Source organism: Halichoeres trimaculatus, unplaced genomic scaffold, assembly GCF_033239565.1.
Source record: "Halichoeres trimaculatus isolate MK-OKI-2021-1 unplaced genomic scaffold, fHalTri1.1 fHalTri1_scaffold_6, whole genome shotgun sequence".
Taxonomy (NCBI): domain Eukaryota; kingdom Metazoa; phylum Chordata; class Actinopteri; order Labriformes; family Labridae; genus Halichoeres; species Halichoeres trimaculatus.
In genome coordinates this window covers 31261066-31275176 of record NW_027437184.1, presented here as the reverse complement: position 1 = coordinate 31275176, position 14111 = coordinate 31261066, and the positions used below count along the sequence as shown (strand labels likewise).

The 14111-nt window shown below is 36.9% G+C and overlaps 1 protein-coding gene across 3 annotated transcripts in view; it reads left to right on the top strand.

The window, feature by feature from the left end:
* Positions 1–14111, top strand: part of LOC141791833 (vacuole membrane protein 1-like) — an 87065-nt gene that overhangs the window by 21714 nt on the left and 51240 nt on the right. The window lies entirely within an intron of this gene.

Below are 14111 nucleotides of genomic sequence, written 5' to 3'. Positions count from 1 at the left end.
CTATCCCTTACTCACCTTGACCATTGCCTGGCATCACATTGATGAGCTTTGCTACATCCTGGAAGCGAACAATGGAGCACGTTCGTGTTCTCATGGACAGAAACTTGGCGGCTTTTCTTGAGCTCTGACTCACACACTCCTTGTCTCTTTGCCCTGACTGGATTCCCACCAGTCTTGAGTAGCTTTTTTGTAGTTTTTTCATCAATTGACCAATTTTTTGAATGTAAAATTGTTTGTGCAATGATCTAACAAGAGGCTAGAGAAACTGGCTCATTGTAAAGAGTGTAGACTCAGTGTAGATGTGTTTTTATCTTACATTGGTGCACATAAATGTGGAATAAAATAATTTCTACATCCTCTAATGAAATGATTTTGATTTTTAAAGGATAATTGTGGTTTAATATTTCACTATTTTTTCTAAGATAGTTTTTTCTATAAATAAATAATCACAATGTTTCTATTTTCTTTTTTTTCTTTGAGTTACCTTATTTATTTATTTATTTATTTATTTTTGCTTTCATTAAAGATTTTTGTTTCCTCAATATTGAGATTTCAGTCTTCAGTTCACTAAATTAAGACATTATAAGCATTACTTATTATTCTAGATGGATTTAAATAGATCTGTCTGACCCTAGATTTTCATAAAGACTAAGAATTTGTCATGGCAACAGCAGGCCATAGTTTAGCTGTTGTCTGGAGTATTGTACTGATATTTAATGCTTATGAAAAGGTATGATTCACAGCCCTTTCTAAAGCAAACTCATAACTCTATTTAAAGAATAACTCTGTTGGACTTAACAGCATAAAAGAACGTTGCAGGTTACCGCTTCACAGCTTTTTTGCTTTCACTGAACATACCTTCTGTGTCAGACATGACTGGACACAGCACAAACGCTCCTCTTTTCACCAAAGTGAGAATTGATACCTCACATGCATGTTACCCGTAACGTGGGTGACACATCGAGATCAAGTTCAGTAGCTCTTTGAAAAGGTGAAAAGCTACTCTTGACTCACCGATGGCTGGCAGTAACAGATCTCTGGCTTTAACTCTAACTCCTCTTAAACTTAATTTGAAGCCATCAATTTTTAACTGCATCTAGATAGAGTGTCAGAACTTAATCCCACAGATTTGATCCCCACGCTGCAGAAAAGGCGGTGTTACTTACAAACTGTGAAGATGTAGTGGATGGGAATTTCACACGGGTGAGCTGTGGATGTACAGCTGCTTCTGAGGGGAATTTTCTGACTTTAGGTTTGAATTTGAGTTTCATTAAAGAGCATTTAGTGCAAAGAATTAAAAGAAAACACAGAAGAACTTCAGTCTAAGGTACTTCCTCACCAGACTTGATGTACACTCACTCATCTTTAGCCTTATCTTCATCATCTCCTTTAAAGCTGAATACCAGAGAGATGTGTTAACAGAGGCTTAATGGTATCTCAGTCTTCACTGTCACACTTCAGCCATCCAAAGCATGCGTCTGTCTGTCTGTGTCTTGAAGGCCCAGGGAGTCCTGTTAATACCAAGTACAATAACTATTCAAATACACACACACACACACTCACACACACGGTGCCCACAGGAAGCAGATCTCGGGCCAAAGTGAGCTTAGTGTGTAGCCAGTCTGGAATGAAACCAACCCCGCTGCCAGAACAAGCCAAACCTGACCAGACCAAACCAGAGCCCTGCTGGCACTCTGCAGGTATTTAGGATATTTGAAGCATATTTTTGTTCAGAAAATTTCCACAAAGGTTAAATCACTCACCCTCAGGTGGGTCCACGTGTGTGTGTGTGAGAGTTTGTGTGTGTGTGCGGTCACTGCGTCAGCCTGCAGATGATCCTGCTGAAATTATTACGGGGTCAGACCTTTTGTTTCCCTGCAGTGGTTTGGTTTGGCATCAAAGTTACTCAAGGAAGGAATGTACAACCAAGGCTCTTCAATATTAAAATGATACATACTCTATCATCATTTGGTGCATCGTACACTTTGAAGAAGAAAGGTTTTATCAGAATTAGAAAGGGGATTTTTTTTATTTTTTTTTGTGATTCATAGGATTAGGTTACAGTTTTTTCATTTTTAACTGTCATCTTAGTATTTTCTCTGTTTATACTGAGTTCAAAAATAAAGTCTATTAATCCCAGGCATAACATTTACATTTTTTGTGTTTTGTAGAATTGCTCATGCAGAAAATATCTGTTTAAAACCAAAAATACAAAAAGTATGATTTATACAAGACTCAAACAGGAAGCTTCCACAAGAGGAAACATTTTTCATTTACACAATTCTCAACAATACTAAACCTCTGAAAATCAAGACAGGTGCAGTCAGTTGTATCTAAATTGAAAAGGTAGGTTTTTGTTTTTCTAGCTTTAAAGCAATTCCACCAAATTCATTGATGGCTTTAAACTATAAGAAAATGAAAAAAAAGTGTTACAACAACAAGATTTCCTTTTATTTATTGTTAAAGTGTACGTGCAAAATTAAATACTAAATCCTCCTGACTACCAGGAAAAAAAATATTGTCCAATCACAAAGATTTTAAGATTCCCCAATCTTTGTGAGGTTATTAGAATACTGAACACATTTTTTTTTTGAAAAAACCTAAAATACCTAAAATACAGTAAAAATTATTCAGACCATGTTCAAATGTGTTGTTAAGAGTCCCATATAAAATATGCCACCAAAATTTCAAGCCAAAATTTGCTTATTAAAAAGTTTTATACACTTACTTTTCCTCTTCCACTGATGGATGCCATTTTCCTTAATGAAAAAGAGAAAGGTACCAAAGCCCCACCCCTTCACATTTGGTCCTCTGTAGATGGCATGAGGAGTTTATTCAGTAGTGTGAAGTAAGTGGAAGATATTTAGGTTTACAAATGTCCTCCACAGAGGAAAAAATTGAACTACTGGTAGTCAGGAGGATATGTTACAATATCTATACTTCAAAAAAACATAGATTATTATTCCTTCACCACACAAACGTGTCTTTATAGAATCCAAAGCTGAAAAGCTGAAAACAATTTTTGGTTTGGTCAGATTTAAAAAAAAACTCCCACCCACACTTTTTTACTGAAATGTCCCTGAACAGTTATGTTTGGCAGGAACAAAATGAAACTCACTTGAAAAATATGTTTTTCTGTGAGCTACCAGCAGAACGCATGAATCTGTAGTTATAATTCATAAAAGGCTCAAATGTTCAACCATGCTAAGCAGAGTTATTGCTTAAGTACACAACATGTTTAAATTCAATTTACACTCAATTTTCCCAAGAATGTTTGCAGCGTGAGGTAATTCGCTGAAAGTTACTGAACAAGTTCTCCAAATCTGAAGTTTGTTTCGAATCATTTGGATGGTAATGAAAGTGTCTTCTTGTAGATGTATAATCACTCAGTGGGGGGTCACAGTGTCTGTCTGCTAGTCAGGGAGAAGTCTCTGAACATAAAGTCATTTGGTGAAACCACATGGATAAATCACTGGGACCAGCCCCTAAAACCTCCACCATTTCTCAGTCTGTGTGTGTGTGTGTGTGTGTGTGTGTGTGTGTGTGTGTGTGTGTGTGTGTGTGTGTGTGTGTGTGTGTGTGTGTGTGTGTGTGTGTGTGTGTGTGTGTGTGTGTGTGTGTGTGTGTTTACCACCCACTTCTAAACAGCCCCGGCCCCTCCTCTCTGTCTCTGCTCCATCACTGGCCTCAGCTCAGCGCTCTCTTACCTCCCTCAGAGATCCTGACCAGGGCTTCTTCATAACAAACTAACCTCTAATGTTTGTCCTGCTCCGCCTGCAGCAGTCTCCCACTGTAAGAAGCGGTTAACAGGTTATGCTAGCCTGACCGTGTCTAATGCGCTTAAATGGTCCTTGACAACCACAGCGACCTGTTAATGACTGGAGCGTCCTGTGGTCGTGGTCCCTGAGAACTGGTCAGTTTATGGTCACCCATTAATGTCTGGTTTTGGGCTGCATTTGCCGCCATGGACTAACAAGAGGAGTCCACACCATGAGTGGTGGCTGTGATGGTTGTGGGCTGTGTCTGGCAGGGTCTCATGATTGAAAACAGTAAATAAGAGATCATTCAATTATCCTACATGATTTTTGTGTCTTTGATCTGGTGCAAAGCATTTAGATTGAGAGGGCATGCGAGACAGCAGACCATATAGGCCTGTCACGATAACAAATTTTGCTAGACGATAATTTTCCCAAATATTATTGCCGATAAACGATATTATTGTCAATGTTATTTTGATTTTTTTTCCATTTTTTCATTGATGTAATTATGATAAATGGGATAATAAAGTGAGTACACCATATCAAAAGCAAGAAACTTTAATTTCTTAAGAGTATTTAATAGGGATGTCCCGATATTACATTTTCACTTCCGATACGATACCGATACTGCAGCGTTGAGTATTGGCCGATACCGGTATTAATCCGATACGATATCAGCATTAAACATGCATACTTTTATTACTTATTTTGTAGTATGTCTGTCATGTTAGAAAAGGCTTGATTAAGTGATATTATTCAAACAAAGAACAGTAGTCAGCAACAGTAGGTATGAGGAAAAACGGACCCATTTATTATTAACCAATGGGTAACAGAAATTTTAACATTTAGTATAAGAATATACTAGTAATTGAATAAAATAAAGAATAAATTAGAACACCCAGAAAATAACCTAAATAAATCAAACAAAAACAGCAGGAGTGGGGTCTGGAATGGACTGCTTATATCGGAGATTTTAGATGCATTCCGATACGATACTGATATTTGTTTTTTTTGTTGATATCAGACCGATATCCGATATCAATATTGGACTGGGACACCTCTAGTATTCAACTGTAATTAAAAGGTCAGGATCTTTTAAATGAATTAAATTAAACAAAAAATATAATAAATTTAACAAACAAGAAAGAAAAAAATAACAATAAAAATGAAATGGACTCTCTTAGAAAAAAATACATGTCAATGAAAATAATTAATACTAATCAAAAACAATAAAACATAGACCCTGTCTCTAAAGAAAAAACGAAACTCCAAAAAAAAAAAAAAACCAACAATAAAAACTATTGCCTAAATAAAAGGGAGTTTATAGAGTTCCTGAATAGTTTGTAACATGTACTTTTTCCCAGTCATTCCGTACTGTCTGTCAAACATTTTGAACATTTCTGGCTTTCAACCGTATTGAAGGCCTGCATTTCTTTGGCAATGTAGCTGTCTTTGAGCACCCATCATTTGGTGCTTTTAGTTCTATTTACTTTGCCGACCAAAAGCCTCAGTAAGAGCGGATTGTCAAAGAACAACTCTCCGCTACACCTCCCCTTCTTCTTCTTCTTCGTCGCCACTATTTTCAAACAAATGTGACATATCAGCTCGTTGGTGTTCATGAGCTCACACTTTGTTCATTCTTATAAAAAACAAAATATTCCCACACTGGTACTGTGGCAGGCGGCTTAAGAACCATATCTTTTGTGCCATCACTCATATTAGCGTGTGTTTCCTCCTTACCCCTCAGGACGCTCACTTCAGCTCTCTCCGTGTGTATGCGCGAGCAGCCCCGTCTTAACCCCAAAGATCGCATTTTTGACAGACGCTCACTCCGCTATTAATACGCTTAATCCGCTATAGAACCTATGCACCCCGATGTTAGGAAAGATAGACGTAGTGAGCCATCTTCTCATTCAGCCTCTTTGGTCGAAAGAGAGGAGGAAAACAAACATGCATGCACGTGTCAGTTTATCAAGGCTGGCAAACTTACCGAGGACGTTTTTATTTTTCATTCAGTTATTTGATTTATTGATTATGGTGACAGGCCTAAACGTTAGCTGATAAAAACTGCATTTTCATATAATTTATAAACAATGCTTTTCAAAAGGCAATCATATATTTCACTTTTAAATGGGGGGATAAACTGACCCTTCTTTCACATTATTTCAACAAAGAGCCAGTTAAAGCTTTAGCTTGTTAGCTGTTAGCTACGCTCAGATCAGCTGATGCTAGTTAAGTGGTGGAAATATTTGGTGTGGGTTTATTTTCAATTCCAGACATGCTTCAAAAAAAGGCATTGTGAAAAACTTGTAGGAGAGCAGAAATTGACTTTAACGTGAGTTCTGTGCATTCTTAAATACTTAAGATACATCTTCACCTCGATTTTGAAATTGAAAACAGTTTTGTTTCGTACTGGCCAACTACACCACTTCACCTTTTTTCAGCATACATCATTAACAGATATTAATAATCTGTCAAAGTGAAAAGTCCCCTCCTCTCATGAGTTATGATTCAGTCATCACACCTACACGGCACACTGTGAACTGGACTTTTCTTTTACCAACTGTCACTGTGTCAGGGTGGAAAATTATCATTTACAGATTAAGAGGTTAAGTGTGGTGAAATTACTGTTTTTTTCCCCACCAAACTGGACTTAAGATTTTAAATGCTTTTATTTTCTGTCTTTAAAAAGTTTCAAAGAGAAAGAGAAGACTCAAATGAGCTCCATATTTTAACCTGAATTATTATTTAAGATTATTATTATTACTTGAGTTAATTTCAATTATTTATTTTTTCTTTTAATTCGTAGAGTACTCTGTAGTGTATTGTAATATTATTTTCTGTTAAAGAGTTAAGTGTATGATGTTCATTTTCCACAACTGTTAATTTCCGTCTCATTTACAGTACCTTAGTTTTTATCTATGTTTCTATATGAAACCTTTCAGCTGCTATTCTCTTTTTGTGAATGTGTAGGTGTGACGGTGAAGAGTGACTTTTCAAGCTCATCGACCAGCTCAAGCTACACTAAACAGTTTAAGACTGTGATGAAAATATTTGTGCTGCTGTTGCAGATCATGTTGTTGACCAAAAAGGGTCACCAACAGTCATCAAGTAGCGTGCCACTGGCTCACCTCAGCAGCAGCTATTTGCCAACCAGCTTTCACATCCTCCTTCAGCAGGCACAGTTTGTTCCTGCAGTGGCTGAGAGGAAGCTCCCTTCCGTTCATGTGATTTAACCAACTGCTCGGCTCACAGCCACTGATTCCTTATCACCTGGCCGGGGTCTAATGTCACAACCTTAATGGCCTCATGGGGCCTTAATGGACAGCTTACCATTCTAAAAATGACACGTCCCAGTATGTAGCAAGAGTATTGATGCTAAATTAAACTGATTATGTTAAGAGAAACCAAAAAAATGATAAATGACAACAGGATAAGTGACTTTTCTATGTAAAAAAAAAATAAAATAGATAAAAAGAGGAGAACTAGCAAGTTCACTAAAAAACAGATGGTAATGAGGGTGTAATTGATGTTATGTAAGAAGGGAAAGATTACGCAGACTATGGACAACATTAAAATCAGTAAACTACGCTTGTTAGATTTTCTGAATTCTCTCAGAAAAAAATATGGTCTGAATTTTTCTCGCAGGGACAATTTAAGACGGCAGTTTGACTTTAATGAAAAGCCTGGTTTGTTTGAAGTGGGAGTATGAAGTACTTGGCAAAAGTAGTCACAGGGGTGCCAGTCAGCTCAGCCTCTTTGTTGAGAAAGCAGCCACAGAAGTGGAGCAGAAGCTAAGCGTCCAACAGCTGCAGACAGGTCGATGTGGGGAATTGGAACAAACTCCATCCAAAGCACCTTTTTTGGTGTAAGTTAGGGGGTCTGAACTTTTTCAAAGAGGTCCACATTGGATTTTGTGAAAATGACCTAAGGCCAGCAGCTCTTACTGACACATTTATTAAGTGAATGTTCCATTTAACTCTTTCTTTTAGTAATTGCTGTGATAATCAGTCACTAAACATTTGCTCAAACATTTTGTTCCCTCGTGTAGACATATCCTTTAAACTTTACCTGTCCCTCACGTGTCTCTCGATCCCAGGTGATCAGTGGTTAGTTTTCCGCAGTGTTACCTGCTGCGTTAACGTCAGTAAACTCTGCTTCTGAACTAGGTAAATGTTCTCCATTAGGGGGCGATATGAGGAAAATATGTCAGGATTTATTATGTCAGGATCAGGATCTGATTTATTTCAAATTACTTTTCATATTGAGACTATTTTGACTTGCAAACAACATTTTTAGACCCAAACATTTCTTACCCTGGATTTTGTAAAAGTTTTATACACATTTTTTGTCTTTCATGTACCATTTTATACCTTTAATCAAGGCCTATGTCCTCTAATGTGTTTTTTGAATTCTCGCATTTTCACATCATGATAAAAACATTAATCTAAAGACGTCAGCTGTAAGAGTTAAGTTTCTGCAGTATGTGCAGAGCTTTAGCTTTATACAAGCTGCCTCCAAATATAGTTTAGTGAGACCTTACTAGGAAGACTTTGGTTTGTGCACTTGACAGAAAATGCAAATGTACACTTAATATAGAACATGACTCATTTTAGTGCCAAAATCAATACACTGTAAGATGAAAGCTGTGTGCTGTATGAAAATGGACCAGCTCTAGGAATAAATTCAGAAATGACTTTCTGAGAGCAAAGTGTAGCTCTGAAAATGTTCCAAAAAGATTGCACACCTACACTGAGAGCAGCACTAAGGTTAGAGTCTGTTTGGTTTTGTAAATATTGTGTGGATGCTGTCTACAGCAGCTTTACTTCCGTATTGGGTTTTCCAGCCACTTTTTCAACAGACCCCAGGAGCTCCAAATTTTTTATTTTAGTTATTTTATTTTATTTTATTTCATTTTAGTTATTTTATTTTATTTTATTTTATTTTATTTTAGTTTAGTTTAGTTTAGTTTAGTTTAGTTATTTTATTTTATTTTATTTTATTTTATTTTATTTTATTTAAGTTATTTTAGTTTAGTTTAATTTAGTTTAGTTTAATTATTTTATTTTATTTTATTTTGTTTTATTTTATTGTACCATTAATTACCAGAGAGAGATGATAATGAGTAAATATCAACACCTGCTGCTTTTAGGCTTGTAAATGTGCTTGGAGCAGGTAAATGGATTGTTTATCTGCTAGCCAACATTAGCCACGGTTAGCTCTCCTCTTCAAAGCTTGGTGAGGTTGACATTTAGAAGGTAGCAGCTGTAAATATTTTTTATCACAAATTTAGGAATTTTAAAGCTTTCAGAATCAAGATGTCTTATCAAGAACTTAGATAGTAGACATGACTGACAAGACTGTATCCTCACTTGAAAAAGTTTTCAGCTAAAAAAATGGGATGGTACAGAAGCGTATTGCATTCACTTGAAAAAAAAAAAGATACTCAGGGTTTTCAGAGTAATTTATTCTTCGTTTTGTTTTTTGTGGTAATAAATTTTGTTTTCTGATTAAATTTTTTTATTGGTTTGTTTTTTGTTATAATTATTTCTTTTTTTATAAGTAATATTCTTGTGGTAATGAATTTTGTTTTTCTGATTAATATTTTTTATATTGGTTTGTTTTTTAGTATAATTATTTCTGTTTTTTTGAGTAATTTTTTTTTCTGTTTTCAGATTACATTTTTCCTGTTTTTTGGAGTAATTTTTTTCCTGAAGTATCGAGATACTAAGACATCCCTCGAGAACCTCAACCTGCGGTTTTTCGTGGTACTTTTTTCCTCCTGTTTTTAGGAGTAATTTTTTTTCCTGAAGTATCAAGCTACTTCAAAATCCCGCAAGAACCTCCATCCACGGGAGTCGTCTGCAGGTTGGAGGTTCTCAGCCCGATACTTCAGGAAGAAAAATTACTCCTAAAAACAGGAGGAAAAAAATACCATGAAAAACAGCAGGTTGGAGGTATTCCCGGGATTTCTAAGTATCTCAATACTTCAGAAAAAAATTTACTCCAAAAAACAAGAAAAAAGTAATCTGAAAACAGAAATACTCATAAAACCAGAAATAATTATGACAAAAAACAAACCAATAAAAATTATATTAATCAGAAAAACAAAATTAATTACCACAAAAAACAAACCGAAGAATTAATTACTCTGAATAACCTGAGTTTTTTTTTTCTTCAAGTAAATGCAATACGCTTCCGTAGGATGGTGCTTTGTTGCTGTTTTGAAATTAACAAGTGCATAACTCCACTTGAAAGAAAATATACAACTTTATGTTTATAAACAAAAATAAACTAATGCTTTCAGTTTCAGTTTCATGACACTCCTTTAAATAGCTCATATTATGGCATACACTATATTCAAACTGTGTGCGTCTCTTGTAATTCTCTGTGGGTGCACACAGAACCAGAAGTGGGGATCCCACTTGTTTTGGAGACTTAGCGTTGGTTTCTGCAGGTCCCCACAGGAATGACAGAAATGTCGCCTCTATTGTAAATCCCATGGAGCTGGAGAGAGGTTTTTAGTCCCTCTGTCACTGCTGATGTATATTTTAGTGGCTGTTATAGAGTCATCGCACAAATTCAAAGGGAGACCCAGACGGGAGGTTGAACTGTAATTTCAACACACAGACATATCCCCTTACCACAGCTTTATTTAAAGTAAACACAGTGTGTGAGGTGAAACAAAGGATACTCTCAGAGAGACAGAATACTTCCTGGACTTTTTATTTCACATCTTCCTGTCAGAAATTAATCCTCTAGTCTTAACTAAATGATGAAATGTGATTCTGACTCTGCGTGAGTCTGTGTGTGTCAGCGACAGCAGCTCTGTGGATACAGGTAGTGGGCAGGGCCTCTGATGATGGGTGAGTCACCTGAACAGCACGAGATGACGGGGCTCTGTGTAAGGTGAGAGGCAGTGACACAGCGTTAGAGGGAGAACATGTACCTGAAGTCACACAACGCTCTCCGTTGGCAGGCTGTCTGTGTGTGTTTACTAAACACACATTACCTGAGACAGAGCTGGAAGGAACTTAATCTACCTCGGCCACACAAACTTTCTGCTTGGGCGAATTGTTGGCGTCAAGTGTGTGTGCGAGTGTGTGCTACTAAAGAGACACTAAAGAGTACATGAGTCCGTGGAGAATCCAGCTGGACTGGGAAAGTGCTGGGAGTTTGTTGACTTCTCCCTCTGGGTCACACATGACTTTCCTATTTCTCCTCTGAGTGTGTGTGTGTGTGTGTGTGCTGTCATGTTTTCTCTGCACATCCGGGGAGTGTTGTCCTACATTATTATGCAAATGTGACTGCACCTACCTAATAGCACTGTGTGTTTAGAGACTAATCTGTGTCATACAAGGGAGTGCACCGTTCAGAAGTCATGGCTGTTTCCTGTTGCCTCACACGCCACTGTCCTGCCCTCCCACGCCCCGTCCTGTCCTGCCATGTCCCATGCAGCCCCGGAAGTTCTGGCCCCACCCCAGCTTTGCTAAGTCACTGTTGCGTTACGTTGCATAATGCCAAACTGCCCCCCTGTGCGTCAATGGGAGCACCCCTCCTACGCCGACATACGCATGAGTGTAAACACGGGGAACAAACAGACACAGGGCCACACTCACACAGACTCTCCTTTATTTGCAGGGATCACACTTGTTTTGCTGACTTGTTTGATCATCTGTTATTTCAGATCTATGTAGGTCTTTGTTCAGTGTGTATCAACACAAAGGAAAAGCAACCTGACCTTTGTCCCTCCTTACTGCATCCGGTTCAGCTGTAAACGTATTTACACACACAGAGCTCACAGAAATGATTGAGATCTTTATCTCAGCGATGACTCATTGTGGAATGACAAACCGCCATTAATACAACAAGATGACGCTCTTTGAAGGCAGCAAACTTTGGTGCATGCATGAATGCAGCACAGATAAGACTTCCTGACACCTGCAGCTCTGCGCGGAAGAAAGTGGCTGTGTGTAAGGATGCTGTGACCATCACCACCAAGATTGAACCCAAAAAAAACTCCTGAACAAAAAAGGAAAAATGACAAGAATCCACATTTGTGAGAAATAACAAAAAACAACAAAAATACAAAAATACAAAGGTGGTGGAGAGGGGAGAGCCAATCACTATCATGTCTTTTGGACTGTTCCTTAGTAAAATCATTCTGCCTTGGGATCCAGAAGAGTATGGAGACCATTATGAGAGCTACACTTCCACTTTCATCACAAAATCACAGTGGAAATTACAGAATTTGTGAAGAAATATATAATACATGCACCGATCGATCAGTGCTGATTTCCTTAATTTTGGGGGATCAGTGATCAGAGATCAGAAATCGGTGATCGTCCCATCCTTACATATGAAACAGATCTTATATACCTCTGGGAAGGTCTGACAGCCAGACATTGTTGCTTTTTGCTCTGAGACCTAAAACTTAGGATTTTATTGTTTCACAGGTATTGTTCAATGATATTCAGTAAAATAAGATTGGAACATTGAAGGCATATCTTGTCAGTTGTAAAAAATAAAGATTAAAAATCGGTATCAGCCCAAATCGATATCGGCAGGTCAGGCTAATGAAGATCGGTGATCGGCCAGAGAACTGTGATCGGTGTGTCACCAAAATATATGTTTATGATAAAATTAATATCCAGGAAAAAAGCCATAACACAAAAATGGCGTACTACAGAGATACCTAAGGTCAAGGACTGGGTTGAAGTGGTGTAAAGAATTTATAGCATGGGAAAAATGAGGTATTTGCTCAGATTAGATCTGGATAAAATCAAAGGACTCTGGCAAAAATAGAGTACTCAAAGACAGCTAAGTTGCATTTTGATACGCAAAGGTTGGTTGTCATCCCCTTGGTTCAGGCTAAAGAGTTCAAATTGTTATTGTTACTCATATTGTTATCCTATGCTTTATTTTTAATATTGCAAGTGTTATTGTGATAAATGTCATCACGATTTAGACATTACTTCAGGAACTGTTTTTCACTTTATTAAAAAAAAATCTGTCTATGGATATACATATGTATATTAGTTTTCTCATTTATGATTCTTAATTTTTTTTTTAATATATATATTTTTTTATTTTTTATTTTTCAAATATTCAGTATTATTTTACTACTTTTATTATTAGTTCTCCACTTATTTTTGTTTTTGTACCAAATATTTTTTTTCCCCTGGGCCCTCTTTAATTTTTTTAATATTGACCAAAAGGATACTCAGCTGAAAGGAACCACATGACCACATGACAGACTCCTACAGTGTCAAAGGAAAAAAAAAGTATCATTACTCATTTATTAATTTTTTTTTAATTAATTCTTTTTTATTTTATCATTTTATTATTTTTATTCAGTGAAAACTGAAGTTCATCTCTTGTAGGTGTGAGGTCTCTTGATTTTAATTTCTATGATTAGGTGCAGAAATAATTATGTGGTTTATGATTTTGGTTAGGGTTAGGGTCTTTTTATGCTTTTTTTAAAAAAATTCTTTAAAGCTAATTTCTTATTACTTCATTGAACCTTAAATGTTTATTATCTCTGTTGAAAATTACAGTTTTTCATTGTTTTTGTCAGAACCTGGTTTTATTACTATGTCATTGACTATCTAATGATATTTTTGCTTTAAATGCCCACCCCCAGAGTGAAAAAACAAACAACCAAAAAAATTCCTGTGTGATGCAAGATACAAGGCCTCATCCCCTGCGTGTTTGGAGAAAGTGCTCAGAGAGCATGACACTCTGCTGTTCCCTGTGAAGCAATCGTACTTTCATTTTGACTTAATAAAGTGTTAAATTACTCCTGAAATTACACAAAATGACTTTTAATACAGGTGTTTGGAGTGAAATACAACCATTAAATGACTTATTTGAACTATTTTGTGAGATGCAGTGTTGGAATCACAGAAAGAACATTGGAACCACCTGTGCTGGTACTTTTACCTCATAATGTTGAAATGTAGATATTATCACTTAAAGTGTTCTTTCTGGTGTTTCTTTTTCAGGCAGTTTAATTTTGTAGAGTGTGTGTGGCCTTTGGGGTGTTATACTCCGCGTCATTGTGGATATTGTGATAACTTGTTTTAGGGTTTGCCAAGTGAAAAACACAAAGCTGGCGGCACACTGAACTTTCAACACACCCAAAATCCAACCTGCCTCTCTCTGCCGTCCTTTGATTTCTCTGCTTTCTCACTGGAAGTCTCATTGAAACGGGTAAATAAACAAGAGGCTGAAATCTAAACCGGAGCGGGCCTTATCAAAGACGGAGGGTTCTTAAGTATGCTAATGTGTCGTTGTTAAAACAGGAGCGGTCAAACATCAATAAATCCTGTCTGAAGTCAGCCCATATTGAAA